This window comes from Dendrobium catenatum, unplaced genomic scaffold (assembly GCF_001605985.2).
Source record: "Dendrobium catenatum unplaced genomic scaffold, ASM160598v2 fragScaff_scaffold_1341, whole genome shotgun sequence".
Taxonomy (NCBI): Eukaryota; Viridiplantae; Streptophyta; class Magnoliopsida; order Asparagales; family Orchidaceae; genus Dendrobium; species Dendrobium catenatum.
Window position 1 is genome coordinate 469487 of NW_021319803.1, and position 9484 is coordinate 478970.

Here is a 9484-nt window from a genome sequence, read left to right on the forward strand (position 1 = left end):
CGCATGCAGTAAAAGATCTAGAAAGCAGGTGCTCTAATGCCGCAATTTTAAATTAACTAAATCAATCAAATTTAAATATATCAAATTTGAATGTCCGTGAGGATAATGCCCTTATTTATTTACATTCACAGAAATCAACTATCAATCAAATTCCGTCGTGCCATCCGCGACCTATCCCTCCCCTTTTTCTCAACACATCCACTCATCAATCCTGACATTCTTTCTTATATTCGGCATGCGACAAACCTACATTATAGTTCCTCTAATATTAAGTACTGAAATTCATCCTCGGAATTACGCGGAACCCAACGACAACCAAAATTTTACAACACACTCTCTCAAAACGTCGGGTGGTAGAGGTGTGCGCCAAAAATGGGCTCTCCTAGAACGTAGGTAACCCGAATAATAGCGTTTAAGGCGAACGCCCCACTTCGCCGTAATTTATGCGGGTTGGTAAGGTGTGTCGTTTGTTGTTCGAACGTAAGTGGCCGGGCACCATACTAAGCTCCGGATTTCTAATCCTAGATCAAAATGACTTTGAGATTTGGTTTCTTCTCTGCTGTTCATTCTTCGTCTTCTCACGACATCTTGACTTCGTCGTTCCAGGATAAATCCAAATGGAAAGATAACCCCCCTTATTGGGGTGCTTATCCTTTCCTCTTGGATATTATGCAAAGCTATGCCTGAGATTTGACTTACCTAATGAAAGAAACGATCTCTCCCTTTAGGGATTGTCTTCCCTCTTGGAATTCAAAATGTCGGATAATTAAATATCCATATTCAAGCATTTCACAATAATCTACAACCTATATTCAATCAATTTCATTTGATTTAAATAAAAATAAGCAATCTAAGCTCAATCCTCAGATTTATCGCAATAATACAACAATTATATATCTCAATCCCAAGCATTTATAATATGAATAATAATGCATTTTTTTTTAGCCACACTCCATGCTCTTTTATTTTAAAGGGCGGCACAGGTACCTGTGCAAAGAGTATATTTTTTATATTGCCCCATGTATTCAGCTCCTTTATGAGCATGGCCACATGCATAAGATTGCACAAATATATTCTTCCTTACCTAAGGTTAGGCTAAATCTAACGCAAATCAACCAGTGCAAGAAAGAAGTTAAACACAAAAAACAATTCTTCACACTAGCAAACAGCATGCAGTAAAGCTCAAAACCGGACCACAACGCAGAAAGAAAAACACCGCCTACCTAAAACTAGAGTCGGTGATCTAGACAAACATCTAAAGTGTGTGAAAGGTCGTGTGTTTTGATATGTCCATAATAGGATTATTTATATAAAGTTATTTCAAGGTTGATGTTGAAAGGTTAAGGAAATTAGAGTAGATTTAAATATTAATTATTTAAATCTTTTAAAATCAATTATTTAATTATTTGTTGGGAACCACCTTTGTTTCACACCGAGGCTGAAGTTTATTTCACCTTCCTTGGGGCTAGTAAAACACCTCGTAGGCCTGGGTTACCCAGTGGTACCCGGTATAATTAGTAGCTTAAGTTGATTTGATCTGATTAAGTTAAGAATTTAATAAATTTTATTAGAAGGTTGGTTAGCTGATTTAAATGAGCTTAATTTATAGTTTGCCATTAATATTCTGGCGTTGCCTACCAGCTTGAGACACAGCCTCCTTAGGACACTTAGCCCCGCCAAGCCAAAAATGGAGTAGTCCAACTGATAACAATTAATATTTTTGTAATTGAATTAAATATTTTAAAAGGTTAAATAATAATGATTAATCTATTTTTAAGGTTATAACACCCTTAGAATCCATTCGTGGCTGTGCCACAGGCTCGAGGAACCAGCCGTCTTTAGGAACTTAGCCCACAGCCCGGAGTAGTCCAACCAATAAAACTCATCTTTGGATGGTTGTGTTTTTAAAAGGTTTGTTGAATGTTTTAAACATTAAGCATAACATCTTTCTGGAGTTTAAATACTTGCGAGTTTTTATCTGAATTCTTGGAATATTTAACATTTAATTAAAGGGTCAAAACATGGACTTTTTGATTAGGTGTTTTCTGAATGTTTGATATTTAATAAATATTAGGAATTATTATGTATAATCAAGTTAGTTTGATCAATTCTAAATTTTGGAATAGTATGAAATATTCCAAATTTTGACTATTTTATTGAATTATTAAAAATCCTTAATTAATGGGCCTTTTCTGTGCATTTTGCGGTCCAAATGAATCCAAACTTCTTGAAATTCAACTCCAAGAGTGGTGGCGAGGATGACCTTAAGAGAGATCTCAAGTGTTTGAGAAATTTTTGGAGTTTTTAATAATTATTAATTAATTATTTTACTTAATATTGAATTTCTTCTTAATTAAATTAAGCCTAATTTTGCTGTCAAATAATTTTGTTTTATTTTGCGTTTGTGAGGATTCAAAACTGGTCAGTTTAGGAGGGGTTATACATATTTTTTGGGTTTAAACATAGATTTATTACATTTTCTCGAAGGTTTCATGGGAGTCAATAAGGTTAATCTTAAGAATACTGTTTAAGGGACTTAATGACTTCAAAAATCAATGAAATTTTTTCTAGTGGCTTTACAATTGTCACTACTCAAATGTTTAATGATTTTAGTACAAGAATGAATCTAATGTCTAGAATTTTCTCTAAGTTTTCTAACATAATCCTTTAATTATTGCCAAATGTCACAGTTGTAGTTGGCAATCAATGTCAGCTAACCCTTGGGACACTAATTACTTAAGCAAATCACCACCATAGCAATCATGAACAAAATAGAAGTGATCCTTGAATGTTGCCTTAGTAAATTATGGTGATATTAATCATATATGTCATGTAATCACTTATTGAATTTCAATAATTCATAACATTAAAACAATAAGCTAATCAAACTGAATTTGAGGATATTAGAAGATGTAATCACTATCTTCGAAATAGGATTCTATTAAATGAGAAATACCTAATCATATTGATTGAAAGGTATTCTTATAAAAAGTCATATTATTTATTCAATTCAATTTTCGCTTAAGCATATTATGATTATAACTATGAAACTTAGTTATTCAATTGAAAGTCAGGCTTTCAATGATTTCTATGGAGTACTATATATGCATTATTTGATTATTGAAAATTTACAAAGAATTTTCAAATATTCAATCCAAGTAATGGATTAAACATTTGAACATCCATTTGGAATTAGAATCAAGCTCTGAAATCCTCCCCAAAAATTCAGAGGATGCCTACACTAAACCTCATGTATCATGCCATTTAATTTTTGATTTAACTAGACATTTATATAAAATATAATGAAAATAAAATTGGAAAATTAAGGGTTTAAAAATCAATTTTCAAAATAATGAAAACCAGGTTCTGATTTTATTTTTAGAAAATAGGAAATTTAATTCCGAGAAAAACGAGTGGTTGTGGGAAAAATTTGGCTTAATATCCTATTTTCTATGATTTTTTAAAGTTCTGGATAAAGAAAAAAATAATTAAAATAATATTTAAAATGCTATTTACACCTGGCGGCCGGCGATTGGACCACGCGAACGGCGGCGGTCAGTGGCGGGCCCGTTCACTTAAATGAGTCAGCAGGGTTCGACAGCCATCGGATCAACCGCGGGTTGATCCAACGGCTACGATCGAAGCCGCGTTTGATCTCGATCTGAGATGATCGGACGATCAACTCTGCTTCCGCGATTTGCAATGCACGGCCCAGATGCTGCTATACGGGATTTGATCTGCTCGCGGTTACAAGGGATCGAAACCAGACGAAGACAGAACGAATCATGGCCGTTAAAATCAAACAGGTAAAATCAACGGTCCTGATTTCATCTTCTTCATTTTACAACCGCGAACCCTAGTTTTAGTTTTTGCTTTAAATTTCTTATGCAATCAATCGAATGGCATGATGACTGAGATTTGAATGACAGACATAGCGAAGAAGAATGGGGAGCAGTTTTTAGAGCTCAAAATAAGTTCCCTAGAAGCCTATTTGAGAACCTATATATTATCTAGGGTTTAGAATTTACCGATCTAGGATTGATGAAATCAATTGATTTAAGATTCTCTGAATTTGTAGACTGTCCACGTGTTGATTTCCTTCACCCTTCTAGCACGGATGATCACTGGAAGCAGGGTTGAGGGAGTTTGGACGAGGATAACTTCGGTCTTCGTTTCTTCTCATCGCCGGTAATGTCCAAACGATAAGAAAAGGTTGTGGGAATGGAGAGGAGTCTCTAAGGGTTCAAAACGAAATCTCAGAGCCCTTCTAGAGGTATTGATTAGTGAGAGAAAGCTAGATCGAGAATCCCGGGTTTCTTGAGGGTTTTACCCTATTCAAAGTGTTGGAGCCATTGTGGACGGCTGAGATTGATTGCATGCTCTCCTTGATGTCTTCCACCTGTCCCTGGAGTGGTTAGGGGCAGAGAACAAAAGGACTAGGGTACAATGACATGGAAAGCTATTTTGTCCTTGGGAGCACATGGGGAGATTAAGGCTGCATTAGACCTAACCTAGGAATTAGGATTAGCTTAAGAAGATTCCAGAAAGCATTTGGAACAGCTGGAAAGAGCTAGAATGAATACAGTGCCATATCATCCATGGTTTGGGCCATTTAAAAGCTCTCTTGACCAATTGTTGACTGGTTTGACTAGTCAACAGGTCCACTCAGCTGACATGGCATGCCAAGACACCAAGTGAGCTGATGGGAGGTCTTGGAGGGGATTTGATGCTTGGAGATTGAAGTTTGAAGCATTTACATACACGAAGAAGAGGTTTGACCAAGCTATTATGAGTTGACTTGGTCAAAACAACTATGGCTTGACTCAAAATAAGTTTAGGGATAATCAAGGTATCAAATGGAGCAAGTCAAAGATCTTTATGATATAGATTTAATTATATAGAACGATTTGAGTCAAATAGGTCAAGTTCGACCAAGCTTGGGTTTAGTTGACCAAGTCAACTATTGATTGGATCAAATGTCCAATTTTGGGCTCAATCAAATTTCAAAATGACATTTAGAGTCTATTGGATGTGATTCCAAGTCCTAAGGAAGTCATTTGGTTCAAAACACCAGTTTGGACCCTTAAAGGGCCTCTTGGGTCAAACCTGTTGACTTGGTCAACCAGTCTGACCCAGGGGTTGGGAATTGGTCCAACAGGTTCGAAATGACATTTGAAATTAGTTGCAAGTGATTGCATTCAATTCGGAGTTCATTTGATTTAAAATCAAAGTTTGAGCCCCATAGGGGTATTTTGGTCATTTTGGGCTCATGGCCACTAGGGGCTGAGATGAGTCCAGAAAATTCCAGTTTATCACTCAACATATCAATATTAAGGGTCTGGAAGTGACTAGAGGATTTGGTGAAGGCTCTAAGGTCAAAAACTTCACAGTGATAGGTCCAGTGGCATGGGCTGTAAATATTTGAAGGTTTTACAGCCTTTGGATTTTAATTAAGTTTCTGGGGTTAGAGACCTCAGAATGAGCTCAAATTTTGAGGGTTACCTCTAGAGACATTACCCATCAGTGTGCAACTGACAGACTCTGAATCGGAGGTCATTTGACCAGGTTTCAAAATGTTCAAAATTTCAATGAAAAAGGCCTTTAGGATAAAACCTTAAGACTTTGGATTTGGCTTGATTGACCTAAGATCTAGGTAGATTCTAAGGTCTAAGCTCTAGAAGAATCCTAGGATAGATCCTAAGGTCAGGATTCTAAGAAGATTCTAGGGTTCGAATTGATTTGGAAATTAATCTGATAGGGCCAAGAGTAGTCCAAGTGACTTCATACAAAAATGAGGTCAACACAATGGTTTTCACCTTCGAGGTGCACAAGCTCATCATCATCAACAATAACATCTCTCGCTCTCTCTCTTCTCTCTCTCTCTCTCTCTCTCTCTCTCTCTCTCTCTCTATCTCTCTCTCTCCCACCTTATCTTTCTCTCTCTCTTAATTGATTATGTTGTTCGTTAAATTTCTTACTTTGTTTATATGAAATTGACCTCAGTGGAAAAGAAATGTCAGAATCCTTTGCTTGGTCATACAAGAGGTTTGCTCATTAATTGCTTAACATCTTAATGCGAGTTTCTTCTACTTAATGAGCTAACTTATATAATGGAGGTAGCTGGAACATCCAGAGATTGAATGAAGCGTTCGAAAAGGAATTAGCTGATTTGATCTCTTTGGTCCCTTTAAGTGCTTGAGTTTATGCAGATGAAGTGGAAATTTTACATAAGTTTTCTGGGAAATCACTTGCAGCCTTGATTTCTGAACAAAGAAATTTAAATGAAGATGAGGATGCTAGCTGGAGATGGCTAAAGATGTTGAAGTTGAGACCAAGAGTAAAAATTTTTTGGTGGAGATTGTTACACAAGGCAATTCCTACTAATGATTTCCTAATGTATAGAAGAATTATCAATCACAATGGCTACCCAAGAGGATGTGGTGCGGTGGAGGATGCCAGTCATTTAGCTGTTAATTGTTTTTTTTATGATTAAAATCATCAAAACCTTAAATAAATGGGGCTATGATATCCCTGTTTTTACAAATCTGGAGAATTGTCAAAGATGGCTTTCTAATCTCTCTAGTCTCAATCCTTTCATGGACAATTTGTATTAATCTGCAGTCTTTCACTCTTGGAAGAGCAGAAGCAAGTATGTGGACGGGACGTTGGAAGACAGTATTTCTGCTATTGCAGCCAATGCAATCAGTTTTGCTTCTTCATCTTTCTGTCAAGATCTTATTTCGGTAAACTGGGTTTCTAATCAGCATTTGTTGTTTCAAAACACTAGGAAACCCCCTCCATCCGAATGGATCAAATTGAATGTGGATGCTTCTCTCGGTAGTGTTTATTCTGCAGGTATCGGTGGAGTAATTAGAGATTGCAATGGCAGATTTTTGTTTGCCTTTGGGTTTAAAAGTACTCATTGGGATATCTCGGCACTTGAATTGAATGCTTTGTTGGCTGTGAAGAAGATAACACAAGAATGGATGTATGAGACTAAAGGAATCATTATAGAAGGAGACAACTACAATGTTATGAAGCACATCCAAGATATTTTTAAAATTGGTCCAACTGTAAGTAATCATTTCAATTTACTTGTTTTTTTCTTTCTTAGGAATTTCAATCAAGTTATTTTTCAATTTGTGAGTAGAAGATGTAATAAGTTAGCTGATTGTTGTGCTAACCATGCTAGGTTGGGTGATTTTATTTGTAATAATTTGATTATCAATAATGTTCCTCCTATGTTCTTCAACTTGTTGAAGGAGGAATGTGAAAATCTTAACTTTATTTAGTTCTCTTTGATTTATTAATAAAATTGCTCTGTGCATCTTCTCAAAAAAAAAAAAAAAAAAAAACGAGCTAACTTATACTTCATTTGGGAGACTTTCTTCCTGCTTTTGATAACAACTTTTTAGCATAAAAGTTAAAATTATTGTACTTAAAAGCAACATTAAGAAGCAGTGAAAAAGTTGTTCTAAATGAAACCTTAGTTCAATGTCATCCACTACAATGTAACATTGTATTATGAAATAGATAACAAATTATTTGATTTAATGACATCTTAAGAAAAGACTTTCATCAATGATATTAAAAGACAGGTAATTTAGTTCCTTGATATTTGTAAGTTAATACTATATTATTAATAGATATAAGCTTACTTAACAGAGATTTAATACTATATTAAAATGGAAAAAGCACATTATTATATATGACATTTTATAACAATGGCATGCTTATTTCATAGATAATACTGCTATTAAAGAAACAACAAAATAGGTTATATCTGGTAGGACCTCACCGACGATGACCTCATCGTCCCCACCTCCTACTGCGATTATGTATTTAAGGGATCTCTCCTCTCTCCCATCAAAATTCTTGAGAATTTAAAGAAAGAAGAAATGTCCATTACTGTTCCTACGACTTTATGAACACCAGGTGAAACATTACAGAGAGAAAAAACTAATTCTCCAAAGCATCCTATAGAATTAGAGGAACAGTCGCCATTAGAAACATTGAATTGAAGCTCAGAAGAAGCCCAAAGGAAAACTATGGTTTTCAAGATAGATTCTTGGAAGGAGGAGATTAAGAGAGTAGAGAAAGTCTGTTGTGAAGAAATTTTTCCCATGGAGAATGGGAGGCAGCTTACTGAAGGTAAAAATAAAGAAAGTGGTGATAATAAAGCTAGTAGTTGGAAACCATTTGCTCTCAGAGATTTTTTTAGCTATAGAATAGTGTGGAAGAAGGACTCTATTATGAGAGTTGTGAGCAATCAGAATAAGAGTGGTAGTAGAAGGAATAACAGCCATAGTACATAGGTAATTTTTCTATTTGAGGTGATGAAAGATCAATATTAAATGGCAATAGTGGAGGAAAAGTAGCAGTAGCTGGGATTGGCGGCAGAGTTTGCAACTTGAAGACTAAGACAAGCAATTTTAATTTAAGCAATTACTGTAGAAGGAAACTATGTTAAAATATCTTGGACGTAGGTTGACTTCAAATATTATTATATTTATTTTGAGATTAGTGTTATATTTGAAGAGTGAATTGCATTAATCTAAGTTTTCTATTGTAGCGTAGGCAATTGTTATGATTAGTGGGTATTTTGCTTGTAATTGAATAATTATTATAACTATATTGTAATTGGTTTCAAACTACTATAAATAAAACTTCAATGGCTTACAGGGGGGCCAAGATAGACTTTCCCTGCATGATCTTCTCTTATTTCTTTTGTCTTTGGACTCTGATTTCAAATTTTGAAGCGTGGCATTGGCAAATCACAAGTCTAAGTGGTTGACAATTATTGGCCAACTCCTCAAAGAAACACTAGACTGTTTCAGGAAACTATCAACGAAGGATAGGGCTCAAACCATTTACAAATACAAAGAAGATCAAATGGGGAGAATCAATAAATTATGGCTTCATTTGGTACAGCTTCCTTGCTTTCTAAAACAGTCTTCTTGTACTATAATTTTGAGTTCAATAATTTTTTGTACTAAAAAAACTATTTTAGATACTAGGAAGAAAGTTATCCCAGTCTTGGTTTGGGACAATTATTTTTACTAATTTGTCTTTTAGATCATTACTATAGTTTCTATTTAGCCACTACTCTTTATAACCATCTTTATAAAAATACTACAGTTGTCCCAAATAGACCCTAAAAAATAGGAAGCATCAATCATGCTGCCATTAAAAAAAATCTCCCAAAAATTGCATGTGATATTGTAAAGCTTGAACAAACACCTCATTCAAGACAACAATGCTCAGGATGGTATACCTTTCTTAAGCTTTATTTGGAATAGCTTTTTTGTTGCCTTGTAAACCTATTTTTTAGTACACTTTTTAAAAGCAGGAAAAAAATAATGATAAAAAACTATCCAAAATGAAGCCGTGGTAAAATACTTTGATTATAATCCAAAATAAATAAAATATATTCAAAAGTCCATGTAGTGGAGATAGATATGCGACTTGTTAGAGGATATAATGA